The sequence below is a fragment of the Ambystoma mexicanum genome, chromosome 14, assembly GCF_040938575.1.
Source record: "Ambystoma mexicanum isolate Mex_15411 chromosome 14, UKY_AmexF1_1, whole genome shotgun sequence".
NCBI classification, from domain to species: Eukaryota; Metazoa; Chordata; class Amphibia; order Caudata; family Ambystomatidae; genus Ambystoma; species Ambystoma mexicanum.
The window spans coordinates 97735735-97755443 of NC_090940.1; positions in this window are offsets into that span (position 1 = coordinate 97735735).

Sequence of the window (19709 nt, forward strand, 5' to 3'; positions counted from 1 at the left end):
ATGCCAGACTAGGTTTGTTGTTTATGCCATTGCCTGCAGTTGCGGTCTGAATTATATAGGATCAACCATAGGCCCGCTCAAATTGCGCATTTTGCAACATTACAGGGCTATAAAAAATGGAGATCAAACTTATCCACTGGCAACACACTTTGCTGAACAACATAGCAAAAATGTAAAAGAAATGAGTTTCCAGGGACTAGCCCATATACCACAACATAAAAGACTTGGCAATAGAGAACACAAGTTACGTCAACTAGAAGCCAAGCTCATATGCAAATATGATACCTTGAAACCCAATGGTCTAAACATAGACTCAGAGATGTATGTGTTCCTACATGAATGAGAAATTAAACACTGATATCCAGGTGGGACTTTATGTCAACCAATACACCTTGGTATGTCCACTCATCCTCACATTCTGCATATATGATTATTACTCGTTCATAGATTTTTGTCTATAGTTATGAGCCCTAACTAAGTGGACTCCCCCTTGTATTGGCTGTGTGTATCATATGATGTAACATGCTCTAAAATGTATGGACACGTGGATGTCATACAGCCACATCTATGCACTGAATAGGGATTTAGGTTTGAGTTTTTGTCTCATATTGCACTTTTATGCACTAGTCACTTTATTCTGTTTAGTGATTTTTCACTAATCGTTATCTTTTTAATATGTCATTGAGAATCATGCTGTCTGTACCACATATGCTCGCTCCGTGCAGTGAAAACGACTATTGTTTCAGTATGGCAACACACTGGAACTGCCATTCTGCATAGGGTGCAACCTCATCCTTAGTAACTAGGGCACATCTTGCGTCTTTGGTAGAGGATTCTTTCCTTTTCAGGGTCAACTTAGTTTATCTCCTCTTTTGGCATTTAGACCTATCCTGTCACTTTAGTATATGCATTGCATTTTATCTATCGTGTTAACCTAAATAGGGGCATGGTTTAGCAGAAATCATGAGCTTTGAACCATATGTGACATATCTTTTCACATATATTTATATATATGTTAATACTGGTAAAGGTTATCCAGTCGCTTTATACATTAATAACTTGTATGAAATCTTGTCTAGATATGTTTTAGCATTTGCAGTAAAATGTATACATATATGTTTTTTATGCGCCCCATTAGATTTCAGGCTGGGAGGTAACTGTGTCCTAGATTTTGATGTATTACACTCACTATATTCAATGTAGGCTTTCACTTGAAAGCTCATTTTACTGTGCGAGAGCGGGAATTGTGGCTCCAGGGCAGCAGCTGCATACATTTGTTTAGGGCACTTTACACCACTAGCGGAAAGATAGCAGCGCCGTGAAGATATTTTTTTCTATCACAGCGCAGCCATATATCAAACAGGCGCACCGGAGCTTTAACTCGTGGTCATTTCTTTTAACATTTTGTGAAGCAAGAGGAGGTGAAGGGCTGTCAAGTTTAAATGTTCAGCGGGCATACACGTAGCATATTAATGGGGAATTAGGTGACTCACAATGGTGGATAACTATGTATTCACACACTGAACAATGGCGAATTTGTTGCCATTAGAACCATAGAGTTCTAACCAATTAACTGCTAACGTTTTTCTCACGTTACGCGCGCTGCACAGCTGGGCAGACCCAATCACCTTCCTTGCAAGGGTATAAAAACACGAGGAAACTAACATTTGGATTTATAACAAGCCTGAGGAAGCTCGCGAGTCGAGCGGAACGCGTGGCGATTTCCACCCGCTGTGGGTGAGTGCTGCATGACACCTGGTCTGCCTAGGTATTGCTATGTATGCTTTTTATGCTATGTTCACTCTTTTTGGATAAATAAATGACATTTTAGAACACATTTTTGAAGTCTTGTGTGCTTGGGCATTTTTTGGTAGGTGTTTGTGGTGGAGCTCTTCTTCTCTTCAGCACACCTTTACCCTTTGTTTGATATATATATATATATATATACATATATATATATATGAAAATACAAATACATTTGTTACGGTTCACTAAAGGTGATTAGATTTAATGCTTTACCTTAACTCTGGAAATCCATCTACGGACCACTAAGCAATCTCGTAGAGCAAGCCCACTCTCACCCCAGCCTTGGCTGTCATTGCGCATTCACAACACCAGTTAAACCCGCCCCCCCCCAACTCCCCCATCCCAGCCACCTCCCTAGATCAGACCTTTTTCCTTTTTCCATATTAACTGCCTCATCCAATCTGTTACTGAGCCCTCACATTCCATCCTTTTGCCAGACTCCTTCTTTCATCCATTTGATTTCATTTTTTTCGTTTTTTCTTTTTCATGTTTTTGTACAATCCTTTCCCTAGGCTACACCTTTTTATAATGTTCTATTATCCACCTAGTCATTCCTTTTATGCCTACGCCGGAAGGGCACCTTCCCACTGCATTCCTTTCCACTGCTTAATGTTCACCCTTTTTCTCCTCACAGCCTTAGCTGACTCTCCCCATTTTAACATGTGGACTAGCATTTTCTCTGTCCTTTTTTCCATGAAGTGGAACTGGCTGCATTTTTGCAGAAAACCTCATTCCCCATTCGGTCCCCTCTCCCCCAGCATGTTTTATAATGGCTGCATTCCATAGCTCTTAATACTCACACCAACATCAGGAAATGAAGATTGGGGGCGGGGGGTGATCCTTCGCTCTTATTTGATCACCGCCCCACCCCCACACTTATGGCAGGAGACATCTGTACCATTTCACGTGCAATTTAGATTTTGGCCTTTCACTTGACTGCAGCTCAGAGCTCAGGTAAGCCTTTCTGTTCACTGTCCTCCATAGTATTTCTGTTTATTTTTACTGGGTGTATGTAGTGCCTGAGTATATGCAAATGGCTGGCGTGTGGAGACCAATTCTGGCCTAGATTTTTCTATAGAGAGAGAGAGACTTTGTTAATGTTATCAGCAACTGCAAGAGTAACCCCCCCAACCCCCCACCCTCCTGTGCAGAGCTCTGTTCTGCCCCCACCCCATCTGTTGGCCATGAAACACATGAGAAATATCTACAAAACAAAAGAACTCCCTTGCGGGGGTGGGGGGGGGGGGGCTCCTCCTGAAAACTGGATCAGGCAGTTGGGGCCTGGGGATGTCACAGACAGGAATAAGGTCAGAGATCATGCATAAGCAGGCCCTTCAGGTCATTCAAGCAAGCTGCCGAGAGTCCAGGTGGCAGGGAGGTGATCTCTGTGTGCATACCCCAGTAGAGAAAAGGCAGCATTGCAAGTGCAGAGTCAGCCCCCACCCTGCCATGTCAAAGATGGAGGGTGTTGAGAGCAGTTGCCTGATAGCACCAGTAAGTGCATACCTACATCTGAATGTATCCGAGGTAAAGCGAGGATACATTCAGATGTAGGTGTTAATGAATGCACTCTGCCGACAGGGGAGTGACAACCAGCGAAGCCCCTGCGGAGAGTGAGGCCTGGGGTAGTTTGCCCCCCTGTCGCAGCCTCATAATAGCCCTGAAAATGTGTCCAATTAACGTTTTCCAGTTTTGTAAGCTCACAGACGATAGCATCTTCTTCATAGAGCGCTTTACTGGTACAGTTTTGAAACTCTGTAAATAGCAGCCGATAATATCACCTCAACTCAGTGGTACTCCTTTTATCAGCACCAAAAGGATGAAAAACTGGCCAAGAAGAGAACATATGAAAAGCTGTAATTTGCAGGTTTCACAAGGAGCTGAGCTTACCCCACTGAGCTGTGCCACTGCCCAGAACCCGCTTTCGCTGTGTAATAGTGGCGTACGTGCAGGCAGGCGGCCTCCAGAGATTGGCCTGTGTCCCAAACTGTGGGTGTTTGTAGGAAAGGAAACAAAGGTGGCGGGTACCTGCTGCCATATGTGGTGTGCTTGTAAGTATGCCAAAAGGTTTTGGTCTGGTGCTTCCTTGGATCAAAGAAATATATCGGATGGATGCAGGGTTGGACCTGCCTATAGGGGACTCTGGAATTTCCCGGTAGGCATCTGCACCCTGGCCAGGGGTGGACTGGTCTATAGAGAACTCTGGAGATTTCCTGCTAGGCCTCTGCACCCTGGCCAGGGGTGCACTGACCTATAGGGGACTCTGGAGATTCCCCGGTAAGCATCTGTACCCTGGCCAGGGGTGGACTGGCCTATAGGGGACTCTGGATATTTCCCGGTAGGCCTCTGCATCCTGGCCAGGGGTGGACTGGCTTATGGGGAACTCTGGATATTTCCCGGTAGGACTCTGCTCCCTGGGCAGGGGTGGACTGGCCTATAGGGGACTCTGGAGATTTCCCGGTAGGCATCTGCACCCTGGCCAGGGGTGGACTGCTCTATATGGAACTCTGGAGATTTCCTGCTAGGCCTCTGCACCCTTGCCAGAGGTGGACTGGGAACTTTGAACATTCATTCCAGGGCCTCTTTTGGTTCCCATTCCACCCCTGGATGTATAGTGGTTCTTTTTGGGCTGCCTTTGGAAGAGGCAGGAGGCCCTACTCACCCCGTACGGCATATAATATGTTACCATAGCAATAATACCCTGGTGCAGGTTTCCCAGGCCGCTAACGGCACAGGGCCCAAGTGATAGGCCCGAACGAAGTGAGGGCCTTAATGTCGAGCCTTGGTGCTGCTACCGGCCCGTGAAGCCAGCGGAGGAACAGACCGGGTTGCCGATAGCAATGTATTTGTTTCACAGAACGGGTTGCATGCTCTCCGCGACTCATTCTTTAACAACTTTACTTGGTGATGCAAAGCCTCAAAGGCTACCCAAATCTATCAGCCAAAATACAGAGCTAAAACCCCACTCTGCAATCCAGGAACATACACTGACCACACCAAGTACCCTGCTTGTTGCAATGCTCCTTCCCTTGAGCTCCACGCAGGTCCTGAAGTCACAGAGTGCTGTGCCAGACCCACCACCCACTTTACCTCCACACACATGTCATTATTGTGGGTCCATATACTTGGAGCCTGTGAAGATAAAATGTCACTGTGTCGCAGTAGGAATTTGCAGCTCTGACTTTTATCAAAACAAAAGAGGTGATGGCTGAAACTGGTTTAGAATTAACCTTAACCTGTGCCATAGCTCAGGCTTGGTCCCACCCCAAAAGGGGCAGTCCTGCCCAAACCACTGTTGCATCCGTTCTACACAAGACGACACGCATCACCAGACATGTTTTGGCCTTATGGGGCGTCATCAGTGAGGAGTAGCTGGGTTCTCTAGCAGGGCCATCACGAGTGGGGGGGGGCAGGAGGGCCAAACTGCCCCGGGCCTCGCGCTTGCAGGGGGCTTCGCGGTCCCCTCTCCTAAGTAGCAGGCAGCACAGTCCATCTGTGTCCATTATTCACACGAGGGACTGTGATGTCTCCTCTCTGCCACTTCTATGACTTTGCTGTTTGTTGCGAAGCCGTTTGGCTCCTCAACAAACAGCAAAATAATGGGAGGCAGCAGGGCTCAGAAGTGAGCTCTGCTGCCTCCCGTTATTCAGCTGACAACACGGACATGCTGAATGACAAGAGAGGACTCCTCTCCTGTCAGTTAGTGTGTTCACCTTGCTCAGCATGACCACGCTGATTGATGGGGGAGGAGTTCTCTCCTGTCAGGCCGCATGTCTACGGGGGCCGCGTGGATGCTTTGGAAGGGTGCATGGAGGTAAGGTAAGTGTTTTTTTTATTTTAATTTAAATATGTATATATATATATATAGTATATATGTCTATTTAAATTAAATGAGTATGTGCATGAATGTGTGCTTGTATGTTGGTGTCAATGCTATGTTCAGTTTTATGTATGCGTGCATGCAAGGAGTTGTGTGGCTGGTGGATGAAAGCATGGGTGAAAGTGTTGTATATGAGTGTGTGCGCCAGCCCCCACCCCTAAATTAACAGACACATGCAGCCAGGTCGAGTCAACACAACATTTCGGGAGGGGGCTAGAGCCCGATCCGCTCAATGGTGTTGCACCCTACGTGTCTTTCACTGAAGTCCTGTTAAAAACAAACATTGGCAAAGCCAACAGTTTTGGCGTGTGCATAATAATTAGGAAATTGACAGGCACTGCTATCAGATGCTCATGTACTCAAACCAGTTTGCACCTGCTACCATCAAGGCCAGTTAATACCAATAAAGCAGTGCCTTTACCATGCCTACATGAAAGCCCAAACTGTTAGCATTTCCAATGCTTGTTTTGCTTTACCTATGTTGCACAGCACCATGCATCAAGGTTAAAGCAAACATACTACTTGGCTAAATTGACCCACATAGAATTTAGGCCAATCGAGCCAGTAATAATACTTATGGCGCACAGTCAGCCCAGACATACTTTCCGTGGCACGGCATGTTTACTGGCTGGGAGTGCGTATATTGGTGCAGCTTGCATGGACCACATGTGAACAACCAACATGAATATATCTTTATACTAGCATATGTTGTGTGCAACAGCGGCATGAAATGTATTGGAAAATGTTCCCAGGCACAGTTGGCGACTTGCAACTATTGGGTTTTTCTGTGTGCTTCCATACAAAACCAATCGCAAACTATGGATTTCTACCCAATTTCACAAAGAAAGAGCTGTAAAATGCATAATTGTAACCCAATGTTTCAAACATTTTCTTTGGAGGGAGAAACCCCATCAAATAACCCTTGTTTGGTTTGGGCCCCCTCACTGTGCTCTGTCGATCCTGCAAAATTGGCACAAACTTTTAAGCCTCTTCAGCTCAGACATTCACCAGCCTCCACTGTACGTTATCTATCTATCACTGTGTATGTATGATGTGTGTTAATGCGTACACAGGGGAAGGGTGCTCCTTAATGCTGGCGTCATGCACCACATGGCGTCATGCCATCCTGTACATGTTTATGCCTATGATACAAAGGTTAGTCTGGCATAAAACCTTTCTTCAGTAGAGAAATCTAACTTTGCTGTAGTTGATTTGCAGTTGTACTAATAAACCATATTTGGGTTCCTCCACACAAACTCAAGGGGAGATTTCTCGAGTCCCCTGTTTGGAAAGGTGCCGCCACTGGCCCAGTGCGTAACATCAAAAGGGGGCCGCGCTCATCAAATGTTTTGCCCCAGGCCTCACCACATCTTGCGACAGCCTTGGTCTCTAGGCCCAGCGGGTGTGGGACCAAGTAGCCATACCATCCTACTCTGGGTGACTAAAGCAAAACAATGGAGGTGATGGCTGGAAGGTTTAGAATTAATGTTATCCTCTGGCATTACTCTGGGCAACCCTCCAGACCATCGTTCTTCAGCCATTCCAGAAAAGAGAAAGAGCGTTTGAAAATCAGACTCCGCATTTTATGCCGTGGTTATGAGGTAAAATACCTGAACAAATCGAAAATGTGATAACCCGAACATTTTCCTGAGGGCATTTCTGTTCTCAGCTGAACAGCAGGCGTTTGTCCTTTTTTAGTTTTTCTCGCCATATCCTTGACGCAGCATTAATTAGTTCGTTTCACAATTGATGGTCTAATAAAAGCAGAGCTCGCAAAGCACAAAACTTCAGCTCGGCAGTTTCTTCAGTGAAACCCAGTATACATTTTTCGCCGCAAGGAATCCCTCCCCCCCACCCACCCCTTTTGTTTTTCGTCGTTTAATGAGCTCCACACAAGCTGCAGGGGCCTATAGAAAACTCATCATTTATTAAAGATTCTGAAATCGGGTTAAAACGGGAAAGGATCAGCGACTCTGCGGGCCAGATGAGGCAGGGAAGGTCGCAGTGCCGTGGGTATGAGGTTGGATGACACATCCCTCTGAGGCAGGACCCTGCGCCTCTCGGGCTGCGGGGGCATCAAACGCGCAGCACCGGCAAATTGAGGGTGGGGGGGCAGGGGAATGCACACACGTCGAGTCGAGCAGCAAAGACCGCCGCATTAATCTTTAAACACACAGACATGGCGCCCCAATTAGGAGGGCACGTGAAGGGCCTCTGCTCACCAGTTGTTCTGGGCGCAGCTGAGCCGCTGAGTAAACACACGGGGGCAAAGTTCACTGTAAGGTCTTGGAGCGGTGAAATAGCGTCTTTGATAACAATCTTTTAAGCAGTTTGCCTTTCTGTAGTTCTGGTCGCTGGAAAGATGGGAGTCGCCTCTCCTAATGAGTTGACGTGAGGAGTATGGCATGTGCGTCACAGGAGCAGACAAGCCCACAGTTTCTCCAAGAAATGAATCCATCCACACCAAAGAAGGTCTGTCCTACCCCTGATTTGAAATCTTATAACACAGCCAGCACATCTCATTGCAAAATACAATTCACTCCTCTACTGTGGATAACACGTCACTAGCCTTCAACCTAAGCAAGCCAGGAGAGGCGCTTGGATCTGTAGTCAATGACATGAGGAGATCACATGAGTAACCAAAGAAAAGACTGGGGGGCCCTCATTATAAGACCTACCATTACCGGTGCCTAATATCCCGGTATTACAATTCTATGACAAGACAGGAGGCTCATATTATGCATTACAATCTTTACTCTGAAACCACAGCAGCAAAGAAAAAAACTTTTACAAACAAAAAAAAGTTGAAAAGAACAGAACTAAATAGAGTTCAGTGTCAATGTAAGGGGAGCTCCCCAATCCATCATGGCGGACAGGTCATGCCCTTCAGGGGACCAATGAGCGGGGACCCTTCCTTATATAAGTCCATTACTCAGATCCCAACCCCTCTTTCTTTGCTGCTGAAATCCACAGCTAAGTTACTCCTCCTAGTTCTTACCTTTGTGTGGAATTTATGGAGTTTAGAATGTTATTTTCTGTTGCTTTATGTATTGAATTTGATTTATAGCGCTGGTAATTACAGTCGCTTTGCCTGCTCATAAACCTCAGGCAGCGACATGTGGAATTTTTCCCCTCAGGGGAAGTTTGTTTATCTTGAGGCGGCTGCCTCCTGTCCCCGGAACCAGCGAGCATGGTCCACGTGTCCCTATAAAATGCTTAACATTCTTTCCCCTAAAGGAAAGTTTGTTTATTTTTGGTGCGGCCTGGAGCCGCCGTGCATTGCCCACGTGTTCTTTGACATTCTTCCCCTCTGGGGAAGGCTGGGTTTCCGTGTACGGCTGCCTCCAGTCCCCGGAGGCAGCGCATTGCACACGTGCTTGGTCACGTCACGTCCCTAATGTGGCTCCTAATACATTCATTTTCCCCTTCACAGGGATGGGAATGTGGCGCAGCGAGTAGAGCGCTCGCTTTGACTTGGGTGCAGTGCCTGCTGACGCAGGTTCAAATCCCGGCGGGGCCAAACTCAGCCTTTCCTCCTGCCAAGCTCGATAATTGAGCACGCACACCGTGGGTAATATTAAGCAGCGCTAATACCTGAGGGTTCGTAGCGCTATATATAAATGTTAATTTAAAACGCATCGCGTGTGTTTTCTTTAGATGCGGCTCGCGTTTGGATTGAGATGCATGCATGCTAGGACCCGGCTGGGAGGCAGTTCCCTAGGCCCTCATTTCGTTGGTGGAGCTCTTTCATGAGCATTTCCACTACGTGCTGCTGTTCCCTCTCTTGCATTGAAACGCCATGTTTCTTGGTCTTGAGCTATTATTCTTTAATATATTTATATATTAGGTGTTTATGGTTCAGAAAGGCTTCTGTTGCAGTGCACAGGCGTCATAGCTCAAAGGGAAGGTTAAAGGTTTTCCATGCAGAGGGACCTGGGTTCGCTGCCGCCATTGGCAGTGTACACATATGGATGTGCATTTATACCTTTATTTATCTGTATTGACATGTGTGTATTTATATATTTAAAAATAGTTATATTTAAAAATTGTTATTTTATGTGGTGTTTTAATTGATACTTTCAGCCTATATTTGCACCAGTTCGCCTCTTGAAGAGCCTCATACGCTGCCATTCTGCTGCTTTTTATTTATTTATTTCAGTGCTACTCAGGGCTTGGGTGATTTGCCTTCACTGTAGGGGCAATACCTATTCCAGTTTCAGATTCTGCCTGAGTTCTATTGCGAGGTTAACCCTCGTCTAATGCTGGTTTTTCCACACCCTGCTGGGGTGAGCGGTTTCAGGTATATTGGCTCAGTGTATTCCTCCCTTAAACTTGGCAGTTTTTTCTTTACGTGCGGCTGGGGGCAGATGTCAATATTCTCCCTGGAGGGGTACCGTCACCTGCTCGGTGGCAGGTTTTACCTGTGTTTTTGCTGCGAGGTGGCCCCTCGTATACTGCTGGTTCCACACCCTGCTGTGGTGGTCAGTTCGAGGTACACGTGCTCAGTGTATTCCTCGCTCAAAGTAGGCACCTTTGTTGCGTGCTGCATATGGCTGTTGCTGTGCCATAACCGGCTCTGGTTCCGGTTCTGCCTGAGTGCTAATGCGAGGTTACCCCCTCGTGTACTGCTGGTTATCACGACCTGCTCGGGCGAGCAGTTGGAGGTGCACTTGCTCAGTATTTTCCTCCCTTAAGGTTGGCAACTTTGTTTAAGTGCTGCATATGGCAGAGGTCATTGTCTTTCTGTAAGCACGCCATAACCTGCTTGGTTTTCAGGCTTTGCCTGGTTTCTACTGCGAGGAACTCCCTCGTGTACTGCTGGTTGCCACACCCTGCTAGGGTGAGCAGTTGAGACGCACTTACTCAGTGTACTTTTGATAACCACTAGATTTAAGTGATGACTGGATCACATTTGCATTTTTTGAATGCTCAGTAGCCCGCATAGCTCGATAAGTATCAGCTTCTATACGGGCTGGGGGTCCAGACCCTGTGAGGGCGTTCCCCTCTTCTTGGACATGTTATATATTTATTTATATATTTATTTATGTATTAAGTCCTTTAAAGAAAAGAGTGTGTGGAGGTTGTTGTATACAGACCCATGTGGGAGGTTGTAACTTCCTCTCTAGCCGCTGGTGTTCACCTTCGCCTTTTTAGTTAAAATTCTGTTGCCCTTTCCTTGGTTAGTTTCAGGACAACTCAGTCCTTTCCTTAGGTTTGTTTTTCCCGATATCAATTGCTCCACCCTATACCTGTGCTTATTAAGCTGCAGTATTTTCTCCTAACATGAGGAAGAAAACAGGTTGCGTTATGCCTCTATTGAGGTCTGCAGGGCTTGAAGCTCTCTTTATGGGGATGTGTTTCCCTTAATATTGGTCCCTTTGGACATTCATTATTCTATTGGTACTATTGGTGGAGACAGGGTCAGCTCGAGAGGAACTGTTCCGTGGTGGGGCATGGCAGGTTCAGCAACCAGGTTCTACTTGGAGGAGGTGTTTGGAAACACTTGATGCTATCTAACAGACGAGTTGCCTAATAACGATTTTAGGGCGCCTGCCCAGGGATTCCTCCCAAGGCTTGGCCTGTGGTTCAGCTAACCGTCTAACAGGTGTTGCAATTTCTCCTCTGCTCGTGGAGTTCAAGCAGGCTTCGGTACCCTCTAGAGCGTTGATTAACCTCTTTCATTGGGTATATATATATTTATATATATATAGCCATATTTTATTTTTCTACAGTGCAGAGGATAGAATGGGGGTTTTCACATCCGTGCTGACCGTATGGATACAGGTCCCTAATTGGGAAGGGTCTAAATCAGTCTTTTATCCTGCTGAGATCGATAAGTGAACACCTCACACCACACTCTGTTCGTTGTAGTGCTTGATTTTCCTTCCCCTGATTCCCTTAGTGGCCAGTCAGCCTCTCACGGATTCAGAGACTCGGACCTCAGGGTTTGAGGGGTCTGTGGTCCCAGGTTTATTGCACAACCTGTCATTTACGGGGCATTGATAATTATCCCAGAGTTCTTTCCCCCCTCATTCCTTTTTTCGCCATCCCTGGGGGAGATTGCATCATGATACTCGCGCTGAGCTTTTCCCTCCTGTCAGTTACTTTCCTTTGCGCTAATTCCTGATATTTCAATAAACTAAGGGGGACCCGTCCACGGTCAAGGGTTGGTTAAAGTACAAGCGTGTATTTAGTTTTCTCTTAGCGGTGTACAGCAGAGCTTTAATATGGTCCTCAGGGTAGCCTTCTTCTGGGGTTGCAAGGTTTTTTCCCTTGGATATGGAGGGAGGGTCCCCCTCCTTTGGGGAAAATCTCAATATCCCTCGGTGGGATAGTGGGGTCTGGGAGTGATACTAATCTCCCATCAGATTATTATGACCCTCTATCACGATGCGTTCCAGCGTCTCTACATTAACTATCAGAAGGTGTCTGTCAGTGCGATTCCCAGTGGGCTGGGATATATATTTAGTTAATGGCTTGTTTCTCCTGGTCACCTGCATGGCAGGTGGACCTTTGGGTTTTCACAAGAGTTTGTTTTGCAATGCGATGCCAGCTCAGGGTGCTGTGAGCTTCAGGGATCTTCAAATTTGATGAAATAGAGGTTAGACCTCTTCTGGTATGCAACTTCAGTTTAACTGCTTAGCGATCGGTTCTTTGCAGTTCAGTCTTGCTAAGACTTTGGAATTTAGGGGTTCTCCTTTGGTTAGTTTTTGATCCTCTAGGGTTTTATCACCCGGAGAGGAGAGAACAAGGTTCAAGCACCGGGCATATATATAAAGGAGTTTACATATCAATATAATGGGAACGATTGGTTGTAAAATACATTTTTCTCCTTGCAATGTTTGGCCTCTTAGGGGTCAGGTGGGTAAATATCTGCCTTTTGTCATGGTAGCAGTGTCCTTTTAAGCGAACGCGGGGGGTCTGTGGGTCTCCGTGTTGCCGGTTGACAGGTTCAGCTTCTCTGGTGTGGCCCCTCTCTCTTCAATTCTGCTTCTGTCTCCAGAAGTCATCCTTCCTTAGTATACACATATGTCTTAAGACATTGGGGGTTAGTATGTTGTTTTCTGCTCCGCTCAAGATGGGTCGTCCTCTTACAAATTGTTAAATTACCTTTTACTCCCACTTAGTTTTCCCAGTGTAGTTATGGGACATGCTCTGTTGCTACTACAATATCTTCCTTTAACGCATGGGAGGGAGCCCTACAAAACTTTCACCCCTATGGGGTACTTTCTTTATCTCCAGGAGAGCTGGTGCTTCTTTTCTTTGGTTTGCTATCCAGGTTCCCAAAGAGGGTGTGAGCTTGACTGTTTTAAGGTTTGATTGGACAACGGATGCGTCTTATTTCTTTTTAACCAGTTGGTTTGGTGGCTGGTAGGGTCGCTGGAATTAGCACATCTTCCTGTTTTTCTTACAGTGGATTTGGCTATGCCTTTTAAGTTGGTTATTGGGGCAGCCTAGTCTTGGACAATTCGCTTGCAGTCAGCTGATTGCTTTAATGAAAGCATTTAAAACATTTCTTTCCTATTATTTTATCACATTGTCTATTGTATTGATTATGTTGTGCTATTGGGATGCAAGGGCTTTGAACTTGCATAATATGAGCCTCCTGTCTTGTCATAGAATAACTAATCCCCCACACTAACGTGAGATGGGGGTTTAGATTCTATTAAAGACAAGGAGGCGATTATTAAATGGATATAATATATGACAGTTTTGACACGTATGTGCACAGATGGTTCCAAGAGAGAACATTCTTTGGTTTGTTGTTTTTCCCATCCACCCACCCTTCTTGCTTGTTTTTTACAGCTACGGGTTGAGGTTCTGATCAGGATTGTGGCTCGCAGTTTCAAGTTATGGAGTGCGTAGTACGAGAGCTTCGCTGGATTTGCCTTCATCGTTTATCATCTGATCGGTGCAGTGGACGTCTGGTTCAAGTCAGCTACAGAAAGAGGGGTTGGGATCTGAGTAATGGACTTATATAAGGAAGGGTCCCCGCTCATTGGTCCCCTGAAGGGCATGACCTGTCCGCCATGATGGATTGGGGAGCTCCCCTTACATTGACACTGAACTCTATTTAGTTCTGTTCTTTTCAACTTTTTTTTGTTTGTAAAAGTTTTTTTCTTTGCTGCTGTGGTTTCAGAGTAAAGATTGTAATGCATAATAATCGCCTCCTTGTCTTTAATAGAATCTAAACCCCCATCTCACGTTAGTGTGGGGGATTAGTTATTGCTGGCAACAGCGTACATTCCCCATTCCATGGCGTCCCAGGAGATTTGCCGATATAACTGGCACCAGTATGTTATACCGAGTGTTTTTTGTCAGCAGGAGCCCGATTTACGAGGTAAATCAGGCTAACCCGGCGTCAATTTTGGCGGTGCAGGAAAAATGGGGCAAATGGAATTTCTGTCACTTTTGTCACCACTTTCCCCACACTGCCAAACTCATAATGAGGCCCTTGGTCTTGGTTCCAAGCAGGGCCTCAGAGGGAGAGAGCAGTAGCCGCTACCAAGGCGTGACCCTGGACAGCAAGCTCAAGTGGAGGAACGGTGTTTGGAGTACTCAGAAACCATATGGAAATCTGGTGGCGCTATGCCTTCCCCTGAAAAGAAAGGCGGTGTGCCTTCTCCTGAAGACAGTGCATGCTTACCCAGAGAAAAGTCAACATCTATAGGGAGATTATGTGACCCACCCTGGCATTTGCCTCCCCGCATAGAGCACCTGCCCAGAATGCCACTGGATGACTCTTCAAAAAGTAAACAAAGCCCTAAGATTAGGGGCAGGAGCCCCACTCTTCACAAGAACAGAAAGACCCGCACAGGGAGCCGAGCATCGAGATGTTGGGTGAACAGCTATCATCCATGGATTGCCAAGGACTGGCTCAGAATCCAAACCCACTGATCAAGAAACGTTCTGCCATGACTGCCGCCGGGAATATCATGAACTTGGCCAGTGGATCAGCAGGTATGCCGACATTTTTCCCCAACGCCAGGTTGAGTCCAAGGACTAGTAGACCGAATCGTCCAACCACCAGGAAGTCTAGTCCTTTTGAAACCATAGTGACTACCGGAAGTCTGGAACGAGATTATCCACGAGTCACTGTGGAAAAAAAGTCCCTTAGTGAATGGTTGTTGCCCTTCGTGCTGGTGCCCAGACCAGCGCTGGAGGTTAAGTTCATATCTACGCTGGATCTTACAAAAGGCTACTGGCAGGTGCCCTTGACTGAAGAGGCCAAACTGAAAGCAGCAGTTTCCACCCCAGATGGCATATACCAATTCACCATAATTCCTCTGCCACATTCCATCGATTGATGGACCAAGTCCTGGCTCCCTGGCAAACCTTTGCCCACGCCTGCTTAGATGACATAGTAGTCTACAGTTCAAGCTGGAAGGAACACCTGCAGCACCATCCAGTTGTCTGCAATCCGCCATGGAAAGCTTATCTAACAGTGAAACCTGCGAATTGCAATCCAGCTCAATCCACAAGAAAATATATGGGCTTCCAATTAGGGAATGGGAAAATGCTACCACAAAGTGTCAAAGTGGAGGCCATACGTCAGCCCCAGAGACCTGTCAATCACTAACCAAAACCTCACATTTCTGCATACTTAATTCACACAAAAACCCACACAACCACCTCTCTCATGGCAAACCGCACAGACTTCACAACACTGCAACAACGAACAATCAACACATAGATCGCAACAACAGCACGTGAGGACTCGCTTCGATCCTATTTACACACCCAAGCTCAGCGCACAGTGAAAACCAAATTGAAGCTGCCAACAGTACACCACCTTCTCACTTTCCTACGCCCTCTTCACCCACTACCTCACACCCCACCTCTTTGTTTACAGATCCGCCTGAGCGCCTGGAGACCAACTCTGTTGGTGACGGTGCGCGGTACAAATACCTTTAACATCAACATTTTTAGATTTGGTGGATAACTACCCCCGGTTCATACAGAGGTTCTCGGCAAACGCCAGCCCCATAACTGACAGATTGAAAAAGGAACACCCTGGTATACATTGAGGTGGCAGAATTCTGCTTTGGTTTCCAAAATCTTCGCACAATATACTGTTTTATTTACATAACATAAGCAAATAATACTTGTTAATACATGTTTTACACACTTCTTTTTAGTATGTAAAGCATATATTAACAAGTATTATTTACTTATGTTATGTAAATAAAACAGTGTATTGTGGGAAGATTTTGTAAACCAAAGGAGAATTCTGTCATCTTTTACTCTATTGGTCCATGTTGCTTTTTGTGTACGTATACTTACCTGGAGGACCATAGACACTTACCAGACACCCTTAATCTTACTAGATACATTGAGGTGACCCAGACCAAAAAGCTTTCAATCAACTTTGAGAAGTCTTATATAAAAGCTCTGTCCTGATCATGCCGGACTTTACCAAAGATTTCATCCAACAGACGGACGCCTCCACGTCACCTTGGGAGCCGTATTGTCACAAATGGAGGCTGGAAAAGAGAATTCCATCATCTACATTAGCCAAAAACTCCACCTAAGAGGAGAGGAGAAGTACCTGATAGAGCTAGAAGCCCTGACAATGAAATGGGCTGCGTGCAGGCTGCGGTATTATTTAACGGGATACAATTTTAAACTTGTGTCTGACCACGCCCCCTCTTCTGTATGGCAAGGACACTAATCCCCAATTATTGAGATTGTTCTTGGCCTTACTGCCATTCTCATTTACCGTCGAACATCGGGTGTGAATAATAAAACAAGCTAATGTAGGTTTTTTTGTCCCGATATCCAAAGATAGACAGCACGCAGTGAGAGGAGGGGGAGAAGAAGAAGAAGAGTAAGGAGAAAGGGGGAATGTGTGCGACTGAGATCCACTCTCAGCTAAGAATAGGTGCAAGGAGAAGCCCAGAGCTCGTCCTCCGCCTAAGGACTTGACCGTTGGGGAGGATCCCTATTCCCTCCACCCAAGGCCAGCATGTTCGTTTGAAGACCATTTGTCTCTCCGACCATTCCTCTAAAAGCCGAAACTGTCCAGGGCCATTCTTGTTTTTCCAGGTCGCCTGTACCCAGTTCAGAATATCCAGATGATGCCACGACAGAAGGGATTCCAGTATCAGTGGCAGGCCCAGATGAGGACCAGCCACGGGGAAAGAGTGAACTCTCTGGGGAGACGGAGAAGCAGGGCCAAGGAGAGAGAGAGAGAGAGAGAGAGAGAGAGAGAGAGAGAGAGAGAGAGAGAGAGAGAGAGAGAGAGAGCTGCATCCCTATGTGGCAGAGAAGAAAACCCATCATAGCCACTGGAGGAGGCCTAGACCACAGGGGTTTTGTTGCGTTAAAACTGGTCATCTTAACTCTCTTAACCAAGGTTTTTTCACTGCATTTAGAAGGTTTTCTTGCTATTTATTTTTCACTTTTAATCAGATCCCTTTAACTCTCTGTTAACGTATGTTTTTTCAATGAATTTCAAGCGTTTTGTTGCACTATCGTTTCTTCGACATTGGCCACTGTACATGTTGCATCATTAGATATCTTTGGTGACCACTAGTCATGTATTTTCTCACAAAAGGAAGGCAAAACACAACTGTGTGTAATTATTCTGTGGCGCAGTATATCTTCCACATATCAACAAACCTGAAAGTGGCCTGGGAGTTACAAGGTTGTTATTGAAGACAGGAGGGTAGGTCATTGTTCTTACTATCCCTACCTGGTCCCCAACTAGTACTAGAATGCGCTGATCGGCCGTGGTTGTGACACGGTGGAGGCGAAAATATACCTACCTACACTCTGAACAACCCTCTATTTAACCCTTGCACACTCTGTCTAGTACTAAGCACCTAAGGACAGATGATGTGGTAGTAGATGTGTTTGTCTTCTTTTTAGAAATTTGTCTAAACAGGTAGTGCCCCCTTTTTTGTTGGCACAATCTTTCTCTGTTTGGACTTGTTGATCTTAATCTAAGTTACCCTAAGACCACTCAGCCCGTCTACAGGATATTAAACTACTATGTACCCACAGTAGAAGGCTGAGAATTGTTGCCATAGGTGTTACTTTTTTAACACTCTTTTCCATACCCTCACCCATCGGGTGCCTGTGATCTGGGATAGACGAGGTTGTAACCATTGCAAGATTGTTAGTTTATTCAAAAACTATTTCTCTTTACCTTCTTTTTCTGTCCCTACTAGATAAGTGCCACATCAGCGCATTCTAGTACTAGTTGGGGACCAAGAAGGGATAGTAAGAACATCGACCTATCCTTCTGTCTTCAATAACAACCTTGCAACTCCCAGGCCACTTTCGGGTTTGTTGATATGTGGAAGATCTACTGCGCCACAGAATAATTACACACAGTTGTGTTTTGCCTTCCTTTTGTGAGAAAATACGTATCTGTTAGGGCATTACCCTGTATACTGTTATTTCAGTGCCCCCCAGTCTGTGACGACCACTAGTCATGGCCTTCGGCAGCAACTGCACACGGGTGACAGCTGGCGTCTCTCCAGTCGCGATTGAAGAAGACCTTCCAGGACAGGATCCCTTGATGATGGGAAGCTGAAACTTGGCAGGAAGGCGACTTGTAGAACGAGCTGGTGACTTTCAAAGTTCCGGGTGAAAAGGCAGAACGGCGACGCTTCTGGCCCGGTAGCCCAATTCAGAGCTGGTCTGTCCACCGGGTGGTCCAGGGACAACTCCAAAGGCTCAAAGCTGCAGGAACGTGCAAAGACATCGAGACTGGTTGGCCCCACCAGTACAAGGGTCGGAGCACCAATGAGGGCATTCTCAGATCAGGTAGTACAGCAGTGCTTCACCAAGACAGTTGCAGGAAAGGTTGCCAGGCCTCTTCAGGAGTCATACACAGGTCTTCAGTCGGCTACACAGCTACACCGGATACTTGGCTCCATTGCTGATCTCCTGGAATGGCGGCAGGACTCCTCTTCTTATCGTAAATCCAGGTGAATGACCAAACTCAACCCTCCAATGGTAAGGATCTGCACCACTCGCTCAGCCAGCAGTGGTCCAATCCCCAACTTCACATGGTGCCCTCTTTCCCCCACCTCTAGCCTGATGCCATTGCATCCTTTTTCTTCCTCCAAATAGCTTTCTGAATGCTTTTTGTTTTTGGCTTCCCAGGTATTATTATGGGCATCGGTCACAACGAGCAAAATAAATGATGACTTTTCATTTCTGAAAAGCCACTCTGTTACAAAGCACCATGAGAGATATATTCAAGTTTATGGGAGCAGGGGGCACCCCCTTCTCGGTCAAATATTTCAAAAACTACTGAATGGATTTACCACAAACCTGTCAGGAAATGAAGTCAACACTTTGTGCCCAAGTTGTTTCTTATTTGGTCCAAATCCATCCAGCATTTTTTGTGCTACACCTTCCCACAAATTGCACATTTTCGCCATGGAAAAATAAATAAGAGTAGGCTGAAAAAAGCGTTTTGTTGTTTTCTCAATAGCTTTTTAATTTCTTAACAAATCTTTCACAAAATGTCCAGTTTGTAGGGACAGAGAGGCAGTGACAAACATTTTTGGGGGAAAGTGTCATCCAAATACGTCCAGTGAGTCAAACGTTATTAGCAATAGAAGTCTATGGCCCTCATTAGGACCCTTGCGCTAAGTGTTTAACGGCGCCGTAAAAGGCTGCGGCACCGTTAAACACTTAGCGCCTAATTACGAGGTCCCTTTGCGGGACCCGACCTTAACGGCTGGTCTACACCTAAAGTAGGGACCCGCAAAGGGACCTTGATGGCAACTACGGTACCGCAATTTGCGGTACCGGAATTGCTGCCTTCCCCATTCCCATTGAGCCCTACGGGGCAAAAATGGGAATGGGGAAGGGCCATGGCGACATGGGGAATTACCGCCCTGCCAACCTCAGAATGGGATGGTAATTCCACATTCCGCCATGACGGACTCCGGCATCGACCATGGTGCTAATAGCACCATGGTTTAGCGCCGGAGTCCTAATGAGGGCCTATGTATAATGATTTCACATTAACTATAAGGTGGCGACTGCCTCCCTATATTAC